Source organism: Solanum pennellii, chromosome 4 (assembly GCF_001406875.1).
Source record: "Solanum pennellii chromosome 4, SPENNV200".
NCBI lineage: Eukaryota > Viridiplantae > Streptophyta > Magnoliopsida > Solanales > Solanaceae > Solanum > Solanum pennellii.
The window spans coordinates 56,966,468-56,980,213 of NC_028640.1; the positions used below are offsets into that span (position 1 = coordinate 56,966,468).

Genomic DNA, 13,746 nt, shown 5'->3' on the forward strand with positions numbered 1-13,746 from the left:
GACTCTAATTTCACTAGTCCTCTTGTCTCTTGCGAAGTCGGACAAATAATGATTTCTGAATTTGAACATAAATCAATTTTTCGCTGTGAAGAAGAATAACTCAAAATGTAACAGTTGTTAGTTCATTTACATAATGGATAATGCAAAATATCACACAAATAATGAATAAAACATATAAATACTGTTTTAATTAAAGACAAACTGAAATATATCACATAGTATACAAACAATTATTGCGCGTCCTATACAAATATGTGACCCTTTTATGCCTAGGGTAGGCCTATCGATTCGAAGGATGTACTGCGCCCTTTGACAACTTTTCATTGTCCCCTAAAACACATAGTACAATTTTATGAATAAATGAAATATAATTATGAAATTAGGGGAAAAAGAATGAACCAAAAAATTTCAAATATTAAATCCCACGTAGGGGTACGATCCTATTCTAAGCCTTTGCCAAAGGGTCCTCCTCTTGAAATTCTTGTCATCTCCGATTGTCAACACTTTTGGATGGAATGATAGTTTCTGAAAACTCAAGTTTGACAAAAGTAAACTATTAAAATAACCTTCTAATTCAGATGGACAGTGGTTTGTCAAACGATGTATACATCCTTCAAATGACACACAATTAGGATCGTCCTTTTAGGCTGGAAGCCATTATGGACTCAAGGTGGTCTTTCTAATAAACTCAACATGCCTTAGGTGTTGGTCATCTTAGGTTGATGCTTAAATTTGGATTTAGTTCGGCTCTACGCTTGTTTACTAGGAGTGGGTTGTATTTAGATTGGAAAAGGTAACCCAAGCGGACTACTTGGGCTGGGACAATTAACGATTGTTGAATATCAAGTAGCCAACTATACTCGTCAGGATGCCTCGAGAAAATTTTTTGTTAATGAACAACTGCGAACCCACATAATCTTTCTTTAATGGAAATGAAATAATTGTCGTTTGACAAAAAATATTATGCCATGAATGCAATGATAATACACACACAATAAGATAAATAATGAATAAATACAATATACAGATAATCAGCGAAATATAAAAATCCAAGGTATAACATAATGATAAAGCAAAAATTTCCTCAATTTGAATAAATAAAAAAATTCATATTGGTGAAAACCTCGAAAGCTCCCCAGCGGAGTCCCCTTTCTGTTTACATCCCTACTGTTTCGAAATAGGGCAAAACGTCGCGGTGAGTCAAAATAAATAAAACTTTAAGTTAGAAAAATTTTAAAACGAGTAAGAGGATATTAAAAGGGGAAAGGGAGTTCAAAGGATTAAATGGAGTCGCCACCTAATTTTTAGGAAAAATAGGAAACCAATTATTAATTAACTTGAAAGAAATGTCTACGAAACCAATTTGATTCTAGGTAAGGGATTCAAGTTATTCCGAAGGAAAGGGGTTAGGCATCCTTCGAAATCCACAATTGTGGTTCCCGACTGAATTCATTTTTTTTCCAAATTGAGGAGAATAAAATAATGTACAAATATAATAAACATGCAATATACACAATAAAATTAAATAAAATAATTATCGGCCTAAAGTTTGCCTAACGTCAATATTCACATAAAAATGATATAAAAATATAATTCGAGCTTTTTCGAATGGCTATAAGGAAGCAGGTTTTGGGTACCTGTAAGCACACTCAATAAAAGTGTTAGTAAAGAATAACTTTGATTAAAATTGAATAAACCTAATAACAATTTTAAAATAAAAATAAGTCTTATGAACATGGGAGGCCTTGGAAATCGATTGTAATTTCTTCATCCGCCAATTCAAACAATTAAAATTATAAATAAACTTAAATCAGATTTCCGTCTTTGAATATTGGGAAGGCCTCCAAAACCGACGGAGAGTTTTTTTTTCATTGGCCAATTTCAACATATAAAATATATAAACTTAAATTAAAATTCCGTCTTTTTAAAATGGGGAGGCCTCTAAACCCGACGGATAAATTTTTCATTGGTCCTTTTAACAATTTAGACAAACAAATTATATGAATATAAAGTAAAATATTTTCGTCTTTTAGAATGGAAAAGGCCTCTAAACCCGACGGATAGATTTTTCATTGACCATATTAACAATTTTAACAAACAATTTATATGAACATAAACTAAAAATTTCCGTCTTTTAAAATGAAAAAGGCTTCTTAACCCGACGGATAAATTTTCATTGGCCAATTTCACAAAAAAAAAATTCCGCATGAAATCAATATCGAAGTAACCAAGAATAGATCAAAAAAAAAATATTAAACATAACAAGATAATAACAATACTAATTTAAATAATAACAAAGAATTGCTGAAACTTCTTAGAACATTAATAGGAATAGACAAATAATATCCTATAACGAGAAAGATAAAAATCATAATAATAAAAGAATTTCAACAACAATAACACAACTAACAAGAATAATAATAACACTAATAATCTTAAGAGGAGATAATGATTATATAATAATATGACAATAATAATAAACTAAAGAAAACAAAAGCATAATAATAATAATACAATAAATCAAAAACATCAAGAAATGATGCATCTAGTTGCAAATGAATATAATAATCAATAATAAAACTAATAAAAAACAAAACTAAAGCAGTAACATAAATGGAAATAAACACCTCATTAACAAATACATAAAAAATGCATTTAAACAAAAATACTAACACAACAATGAACAAAATTTGACAAAAAAAGTAACAGATTAAGGAAACAAAATTTCAAAAGAACAATAATAACGATATACAATAGGAGACACGAAGCAAAATTTAATAAAATTAAAGTAAGATTTGAGTTTTACCATTGTTGCAAATGGAGTTTACGATTGGAGTTTCAATTGTTGTCCATCGGAGTTTGAACTCCTCGTAAACTGGATACCTCTATCAATGGAATAATCAGTTCATAATTCACTCTTATCCCGTCAATCAGCAATCAATCCTGAGGAATCTCCACATCTCCATCAATAATATCTTGCTGCAAATCCTTAGTATCCTTTCCATCTACCGTACAACCAACGGATGCATAAGTTCGCAAGATCTCCTTAACGGTTCCACTAAAATCCTTCGCCATAGATCTAGGCTGCATCACCTTAGCAATTTCAATGACGACATCAAGTGAGATGTTACCGTTATGCTTGATGTTCTTCGTCTTCTTCCTGTCATGTTCCGGCTCCTTCAACGCCTTGATGACAAGTGCGGCGGGAGAGGGAACAACCGATACATTAGAGAGAAAAGCACAAACTGCAGAAATAGCAGTTACAGAGGCCAATGGCGGCTCAGGGTGGTGGCCCCACCTTGAAGGAAAAGAACGGCGTATTCATCAGAGATATTAAGAAGGGTTCTCAGATCTGATTCTGCTTTTTGAATAATGGAAATGAATTCTTTTCTACGGTGGCTCATTTCCATAACGGACATGCCGGAACCCCGTCAGTTAACGAGGTCGTCTTGGGCTTTATGGAAGACATTTTCCGGGAGAGTGGCGCCGGGGGAATAGATGAGGGATGTCGAGGAAGAGTGAGAGGAAGGGGAGAGAGAAGGGAAAAATGCGGATGGAGAGGAAGAGGCGGCTGGGAGGAAGAGAGGAGAGGGGAGGCGTTGGTTGGGGTTTTTTGAAGGAGGCGGCTGATTTTTGAGAGGGAGAGGAAAAGAGAGTGGACTTTTTAGGGTTCTCTCCTTTTTTTCAAAGTTTTCATCCTCTATCCTCAAATATTATCCACACGAAAAAATTATGGGCTTAGTATTGTGGCCCAAAATTATTGCAATAGAATTCCTAAAAAACATTTGTATTTGACTAAATTTTAGACTGTGCTAAATTCACATAAATATTAACATATGTAACAAATAAAAAATGATATTTTAAAATAATATAATGAACATAACTAATGACATGTGAAATGCAATTTTAAAAAAATAACTAACAAAAATCTTAAATTTTTATAAAATAAAGATAGTTATCGATAAACTTCCTTAAATTATATTAAAGAAATTATTTTAAGCTATTAAATAAATATGACTTCAAAATTACGAATTTTGAAAATGTTAGGCCAAAATTGGGTGTCAACAACATGACTAATTTTAATAGTTTATCATAAATTTTCTCTTTAGATTTTCTAACTGCTCACTAGGAAAAAAATAAATGATCAGGTCATAATCATGAACAAAAATTATTAGCAACAGTTGTAATTACATCCCATTCAACCAGCTCAATTTATCCAACAAATCTCTTTTCCTCTATCACCAACAATAGTAGTGTGTGTTCTACATACAACTACATCACGAACAGAATTGATTGATATACAACATCTTGATGTAGGGGCTAACAATTATTCTAATTTTACTTTTTCCATGGAGACTCCATTAGTTCAAACTAGAACAAGGCAACCATTCACTTCTTCACATTTTGTGTGTTTTTATTTAAAATTTGGATTTTAATACTTTTTATATGCTATCCGAAAAACCATTCACTAAGGATTACGAATGAATTATTGCACATGAATCAAAATTTTGATTTTAGTACTTTTGATTTGAAAGTGGAAAATCATGGTTCTTTGACACATATTACTCTAGTCACATAACCAAGCGAAAAAGGGGATTCTCTTGAAGCATGGATTCTTCTGACCATGAATCCTCCTTTGCCTTGTTATGGGAGAGCGATTTGTCTCTTGTTCTAGGATCTAATATATGTGTCAAAGAGTGTATTCTCTTGAGGCGGATACGGGGTATGCCGTTGAGACTATTGATTCAATCTCTAGAAAGTCATCTCTCTCTCCTTCACATAAAACACAACGTATGATGATTCTAGTCATACAAAAACAACTAAACATCATGATAAAAAGAACATGTACGGTGTAGAATCTAAAGTCTAGAATTAGTATTTAAACATTGATGTAGCTTAAGAATGACTAATTAATATAAGATTGAATTGTAGTATAATCTCAATATAATTAAATAAAGGATGACTATATAATCAAAACACCATCTCAATTAGTAGGAAAGAAAAAATAGTAAACATGGAGTTATATTATTTTAACACATAATATTATTCTATAATCTTGCATGATACTCCTTATATTCCATATGAAGTGCAATTCTTAAGGCAAAACACACCTATTTAGAAAAATATTCAAGAGCATAGGGTAAATCAGAATTTCAACTATTGCCCTTTGTGAAATTATAAATATAAGTAAAAATGCACAAGCATCCTCCTAGACTATGATCGAAATATCAAAGACACACCTTAACTAAATTAAGGTCCTATTACCCCTTTCTAAACTTAATTTTTTTGTAACTTTGGGCACCTTTTTGTATTAACTAAGGAAACTAAGGTCTAAATCAACTCACTTTTCTCACATTTAAGGAATATGACTTTCCTTCAAAACTTAAGTAAAATATTTTTCAAAACTCTCTTCCAACCTACGCCCTACCCACCCCACCCTACCATCCACCAATACACCCCCTACCAGCCTCACACACACCCTACCAGCCCCCACACACCCATAAACCATACCCACCCCCCAGCCCTAAAAATGTATAAGTCAAATTTTAAACACCTCCCCAAACCCATGAAAAAAAAATATTAAAAAATTCAACTTCAAAAATTATTTTTCACTATAGTACAAAATAAAAGATATTTCTCAAATACATATTTCACTCAAAAATCATACACTAAAATATTTTTTTTGGAAAATATTTTGTACTCACAAACCAAACATGAGAAAATAAATAGAATCTCTTCTTGTTTTCCAGGTAAACATTTTCTAAGAACAATTTCCATGAAAACATTTTCCTTCATACCAAACACACCCTTAGAGTAAGTTTCTTTTGCTATAAGTCACTCTCTTCATAGAGATGATAAATATTTTTTTTATGTTGTATTTGTGCAACAAAAACAACTCTAAAAATGAGATAATCCTGAACCTAGATATAACATTTTTCAAAGGTAATTTTTTTTGGACAAGAAATTTCACCTAATAAAGCATACTTTAAAAGAAATCTCCTTTACCCATATATAATTAAAGATAAAAGTGATTGTACCTTTATTTCTAAAGAATATTTATACTGGTAATTTTATGAATCTGTAAATTGTATTGATACGTATTTGTTACATTCATTAATAAACTATGATATTTCAAAGAAATTCCATATAGGAAAGAATGGTTGTCCTTAAGAAGGAAGCTTTTTTGGAATCTTTGTATTATAAATTCATGCGACAATAACAACTTTAAAAGTTAGTTGATTCTTACATTATTCAGAGGCAATAGTTTTTGCCATGAAATTTCGTAAAACAAAGGATATTTTATAATAAGTCTCCTTGAACAATATATAATTAATGATAGGAGAGGTGGTACCTGTATTTCTACAGCGATCATATGCAGTAAAGCAAGAAAACATGTCATTATTGCTGAAATTCCAACTAAATTTAATATTCCTCCAGAAGCATTGTCCAATAGCATTCCATAAACCTTCTCTTACTTTTATGAAAACATATTGTACAATTGTAATTTAATTCTTTTTATTTCAGCTTAACATAGATTACCAACAACATTTTCTATCCCATGTCACCATAAAAGGATAACACATATCAGGTCAACCGAAAGGCTACACTTATGTAGAATTCGTTCGTTAGGAGGCTTAAAAATATATTCATAAAATAAATCAAAACTTGATATAAATTAATTTACCTAATCCTACCACTTGGATTATATAGATTTGTATTATGGTTACACAAGATGGAAAAGCTATCTAGGTGGATCTACTAATCTAGAGTCATGTGTGGGCACATGCTGAATGATCAAGGATATTGTTACTAGAAACATGGACTTGCTAGACGTGGAGGTTACCATTTCATGAGATAACACATATTTTAGGAATTCGGACATACTAAAGTGAGAGAACCCATGTGGGAGACCAGACTTACTAAACGTGAGACCTCCATCTCATTTGCATGTCCTTTGGGTGATAAGAAATTATTCCCTTTAGTAATCATCTTATTTCATCATAAAATTTAACATTAATCTTTTAAAGACCCTATGTAAACATCCTATCATATTATCTCATAGGTCATCATGAGTGATAACAATCCTCACTTAAGACACAACTTCACAAGAGAGTACACAAGTGAGTACACCTTGCACTTAACACTTTATTATAATCTTGAGAAACTAATTTCAATCATATAAATTTGTATCGTCACATACATATAATATTGATGTGTAATTTAATGTCATAGGGTTAAGGACGAAGAATACCTAGAATCAACATCTCAACCACACATTAGACGTAGAAGCATTACTGTCTAAGTAACTCATAGTTCACAATTGAATCCAAGAAGAATCAATCAACATACCTTCTTGCCCTCTTCAAGAATCTTCATACTTCCATTCCCAAGAATACATAACAATTACATTAACAAGGTAAATTCAAGAAGCAATTACATAATTAACAACAATGTAGTCAATCTACCTGTTCATCATCTTCATAAATCACCCTAATAAATAAAGGTTTTTCTAAAATTGGGGAAAGACATGGGTCTAGAAAAATTCATATTAAATAATCAATTAACCATCAATATTACCTTAATTAACACCAATTCATCACAATTCATCACAATGAGCAACTATGGACAGGAATGAGAAAAGGAGTAAATACTCAAAATGACAAGGTTAAAGAGTATCACTCCTCCAATGGTGCACTTGATAAAAACAAAGAAGGAAGCAATCTAAATTTTGGTGGTTGGGATGATCTAGACAATCATGGGATGGAAGGACAGCAGGAAAAGCCCCTTAATAAGAGTCAGGCTGAACCAAAACAATTGAATGATGGTAAATTGAGCAAGAGAATCTGAAGTAGAGGAACTCTATTGTACTGAGACCACTACTTATTGTTTTCCCGTTCTTGGGATCCTGGACTAAGATATTGTATATTTGTAATGAATTTGGGGAGTTGAAACCCTTTGTAGAGCCAAACACCCTTCTGTTTGGCAGCAAGAAATCTTTTATTTAAGCCTTGTTGTTTTTCTCAAAGCTAGACTTGGAAACCAAATCATATAGATGTAAAGATTAAATATAGTTTAGATGATCTGGTGTTAATTCTTATTCATTCTGAGCTCACTCTTGTCCTAAAATAATGGAAGACAACAGGAATCGCGATAGACCTTGATTTCTTTGTTTTACTTTTTTTTTTGAAGGATTTTTCTTTCATTAATTTTAGCATTTGGGAAATGACATGTATGAAGATATCTAAATAGCGTTAACCAATACATGAATTGAATTATCATTTTGATTGAAGTTAACAAGTGACAAAGGTAATTTAGTGCTTAATTATGATAGTCAGTCATTGGTATTCTGGTTAGAGATGTTATAATTAAAGAGAGAGTTACATTTGAGTCATTCACATACTTTGTATAACTAATAAATCTCATATAATATAATTTTTCACATTTTTGTTCTACTGAAAATTGTCATATTTGACTCTCAATATCATTAATTACTAAGTTAATATCCCGCGCTTTGTCTGGTGGCAAACACCCTTAATTAGCTTACATGTTATTTAATATGTTATGCTGTTTATGAAAAATACTAATTTAAAATGTTGATGTAATACCACATATCTTTCTACAACTCTCGGGCATCTATTTTTGATAATTTTTTTATGCGTAACAATTTAAATATTTTTTTGGGCTTTTGTGTCCTCGTCTGCGTGAAGGATGGATAATCCATTTCTTGTTGTTACTCAAGCTATGTAATATATAATTGACCATGGGTGAATAACTGTTATGGAAGATATAGTCCCACCCGATGAAAATTATATCCTTGGCTCTTCTTGATTGTCATAGCGTAACATGATGCTTCATGGACATTTTCTTTTTCAGTTCACAGCCTCATAAGCAGTGAAGTATTAGAAGTCAAGTTGAACTTTATAATGCATCATATCTGGATAGAGCCGTCAAAATGGGATTGGCCCGAGAGGCTGACACAACCCAACCCTTGAAATAAGTGGGATTGGGCTTAGAATTTTTGGCCAATTTATAACAATGGCTTTTTAGATTGCCCAATTTGGCGTGTTGGCCTCGTAGGCCCAACCCGCATACCTCTGAGGACATCCTGTGGGCTATTAATTTTTTAAAAAATTTTTATATATATTTTTAATAGTGTTTTATTTGTAAAGATTTTATGAATAAATATTTCGAAAAATAAAAAATCAAGTCTATTGCAATATCATCTTACATAGTGAATTGTAAATGAAGATGAACTTCTTGAGGAAATAATATCACATGTTGATTCAAATGTGATTGATGGTGAAAGTATAAGCGGAGTTGTAAAACATAATTAATGAGTCACATAATATTTAGAAATTTAGATTTGTTAAGTATTTAGATTGTCTTGTGTTGCTGGAGATCTTTTACACCAGCTTGTTTTTTGTCGGAGAAATGATGGAATGATCAACATTTATCCACTAAATCTTACGATGGCTATTATGTATTTTTGTAAGTATTCATTTAAGTGTGTGAATCATAAATGTATTTCTGTAAGTATTCAATGTAGTGTGTGATTGATAAAGGAGTTTTTGTATGAATTGATGTCGTCTTCATAGAAATCAACATTCGATACTCTTTCTAAGAGTGTAATATTGTTTATTTTTTAGTTGAAGGGCCAACCAGTCCAAACCCGTGGCCCGCTTAGGATGAGTTGGGCCCCTATTTTATTTGACTTTTATTTAAAAGGGTCAGCCAGCCCCAACCCATTTAACTCTCTAGCCCGTTATGGTTGGGCTGGGTTGGGTTGGGCCAGTCCATTTTGACACCTCTAGGCCTAATGCACAACTAACTAAGGCAGTAGGGGGAATTTTGAGTAATTAATTACATTTATCCTTAATTTGGGTTAAGAGAGGAACTGGAATATACATAATGCAAAAACAGGAAAGACATGAATGTATTCTAAGTATACATAGTGTTACAAGCATCCACACATACAAACAAAATAAGTTTTAAAAATTGAACCGTCAATCGTGTAACTCTGTACGTTTTTTTTTTGCGTATTAAACAAAACACTGAAGGGGTACAAAATACAATTTTAACCATCATTTTTATGTGTCCAGGATAAGCTCTGTTGTTATTATAATTTTAGATTCCTGGTAAAGTTTGATAAAGTAGGAGAATTAGATAGTGTGTATGGATTCGAGGCAACATCACACTCAACTTCTAAGGAAGTATATAACTATTTAAATTAATTGTACATGTATAAATACACGTATTAAAGTTTTTTTAATAGAGGAATTACATTAAACAAAGCTTAATATAATGCAACACATGGATGGAGTACATGTTGTTTTACTTTAACAAGATATTCAGAAAGTTCAAAGCCTTCAGCCCTATTGTTTCACAACAACAATTATGGCTCCCAATGTTAATTAAAAGTATGAGTTATAAGTTGTTTGTTGTTGCGGTAGTTTGTATGAAGGGAAGTAAGAGATGGCAAAAGTAACAATCTAGGCAAGCAACCAAAAGGAAAAACAATATTGTTAAAGGTATGTTGGGATCGAAGAAGTTGAAAACTTATTTGGAAAGGGTGGAAGATGAAAAAGTGAGAGTATTTTATAAAAGCTTCAGAAGGAAAATTATTGAATTGGAAAGAGCAAGACTTATTTTAGAAAGGAAATAGTATCATGTAAGAGTACTGATACGACATTTTTTATTCATGTTAACAACACATATTGAACGATCAATATGAAGATAGTAGAGGTCAAAGTAAATCGTAATGAGTTTGTTTCATGGTAAAATAGTAAAGAAAAGTGTATGCAAGTTGGAATGCAGGTTACCTGGATGATCCTTAGTGAATGTGGTTGGTCAGTGGAGGATCCTTGGTAAATTCTTTTTTTTCATGAAACTCGTTCCTCAAATAGAAGCCCGGATTGGTGAATTCTTTTTTTACACGACTCTCCATCCTTATCCTAATCATCATCTTAATCTCAATGTGTATCGACTATAATTGGGTCAAAAATTCAAAAGGTAAGGTTTCGTTGAAGGATAATTATAAACGACATTAAAAGTAGTAATACAAAAGGCGGTTTGTTCTTGAAGGTTATTATATACGGTAGATATATATACCCATTATTGATTTTATTATACTAGAATTAAGTTCATTTGTAACATGTCTTCTATATCCGTTGGTTGAACATGCGTTTAAGGGAAGGAAAAGTGGAAATCTGTTCTATGTTTGAGACACTTTAATGGAGGTTGGCGCTAATTCACCTTTAATTGGTAATTGGGGATTAAGGCGCAGGGTGTGAGGTTGAGACTGTAATAAACAATGTAAGTCTTTATTTAAAAAGTGTAGGTTAAGAGCACAATGCTTCGGATGCGAAAATTTGTTAGATGTTGGGGGTAGTGATAAATGTGTTGACGGCAACATGGGAGAACTAATAAAATTGTTAGAAGTAATGGGAGGTTATGCGCAGGAAGGAAGAGTTACAACTAGTGAAGGTGAAAAGTATACGACAGAATGTAGGGGAAGACTATTTGTGGGAATAAATTTTTTAAAGAGAATTCTGGCTTGTGGTGACATCACGTCACCGGGATGAGGTTGTCGTATCCCTACTTTTTACTATTTTACAAAAATTTCACAAAACAAAAGTCATCCGCATACATAAGTTTCGTTACAATACATTAGGTGTGATACATCACCATAGTTGGCAGTTGCATTTAATAAGGAAACTAAACATAACATTTATTTTGATTTTCATAACTCAAATTTCCTTCATCTCCAGCAAGTCTATATTGTTGCCCAAATAGTGAAAAATTCAAATTACTCGGCAAAATTGGTGGATACCATATAAATGTATTTATTTTGTTGAGATATTGAAGAATTTTAGTAAGCGAGGTGAGTCATGAAGGTTACTACAACACCCCAAGCTATCCCTGAAACGCAGACATGGGACCTAGGACCACAAGTTATCCAAATTTAAGCCTGCTGGCATGATCATGTGCATACTAATGATAGTAAACTTAAGCAGAAGCTAAATCATGTATGAAATGAAAATATGGGGAATACCCATATGCTAAAATTCATATATATGAATACTGATGAGTTTAATACAAAGAAAATATTAACTCAATACTAAGTTGAAACTATGTATGTCTGAAAACAACCTCTAAACTAACTACAAATGATTGGAAAGGACCAAACTAAGTCTAGGCAAAAGTGAAACTAAAGGACTAAATACTGAAAAGAAATTCATCACTATTGTCCTTGGATAATGAGGAATCACCACTGAATCTTCTTAAATGGAGATCGGGATCGATCTAAGCGTGACCGGGATGGTGAGATCTAACCATGAAGTTCTGTTGAAGTTCTAAAAACCCTAGGTGTAACCATGATATGGGTTTCAAGATTTGACTGACAACTACCGACCTAATGGGGGAATGTACCCAAAAGTGATATTCCACATACCTGGTGATGAAATTCTTTGACAAATATTTAGTTTTTGAGGCTGGAACTGCTGGAACCTTGTTACGTTCTTGAACTAGTGTTTTTGACCTTTTTCTCCTTTCATGCTTCTAATTTTCTCAGTTTTGATTTAGGATTTTTACTATGGTAAGTTTTAGTTATGTTTATAGGATTAAACTGGGTAAAATCTAATGATTTAGGGTCAAAACGATGTCTCTTAGGGTTTAAATGAAGTCGGAAAAGACCAAAATACCCTTGAGTAAATTGTTGTTGTACCAAATGACAACCTGAACTTATGGGCCGTTGTTCAATCGAAGTTTTGTAGTTTGGGTCCATAGGTTGGGTTTGTTCGACAGGACTTTACTAAAACTTTATATCTTTTTACTCGGAGGTCTGATTTAAGCAAACTCGGTGGCTATGGGAAACTAATTCAACTATCTATCACTTCATAGGTCATTGGACACATAATTTGTTTTGTGCTAAAAGCTATGATCAATTGAATTTGGTCCAACTAGATTTCCCCCCTAACTGTCTACTAATTTTCACCCATGGTCATACATACGATCCGTAATTTTATGTATGGACCGTACTGGTTTATCGGGGTTCTTTTCAAAGACTGGGGAAATGGTGTCTTGATCGACGGACTCAGACTACGACCGTAGGTACATCCCTCGTTCGCCACTTAGTAAAATTTTTTAGCTTGAGTTTTTTGGGGCTTCAGATTCAAACGATGGATGCACAATATGGGCCTTAGATCAGACTGCGATTCGTCGATGGTAACCGTTGGTTGCACCTGCAGATTTCTAAAAAAGATGATTTCTTGTTTGTTTTAGATACTGGGTGTTACATTATCTCCCCCTTGGGAACATTCGTCCCCGAATAAAGACTAAAATAGCTTAAATAGAGGGAGAGAGATGCAATCCCTATTACTAAACAATGAGAACTGAGTTTCTGACTATATATGAGTTTTGAGAACATGCAAATACGCTAAAAATGCAAGTACAAACTGAGGGAACATGATTCTAAGACTAAATTCACGCACGAATGACATAAAAATTGAAGAGGAAATATTACCTCAAGCTGGAGTAAAATCGGAAGGAAAGAGGTGAGGATACTTGGCTTTCATGGCTGCTTCTGCTTCCCAAGTAATCTTGACTGAAGCGACTTCTTTGTTGTCAACCATCTAACATGACGATCAAGAATCTCAAATTGCACATTCTCATAAGAACGACTATCTTTAACTGCCACACTCTCTAATGGCACCACAGAAGATGGATCACCCACACACTTCTTCGAGA

The 13,746-nt window shown here is 32.9% G+C and overlaps 1 pseudogene; it reads right to left on the minus strand.

Moving 5' to 3' along the window:
* Nucleotides 1-2,899: 2,899 nt before the first annotated feature.
* LOC107016807 lies at nucleotides 2,900-3,420 on the minus strand (annotated as a pseudogene).
* Nucleotides 3,421-13,746: the final 10,326 nt, after the last annotated feature.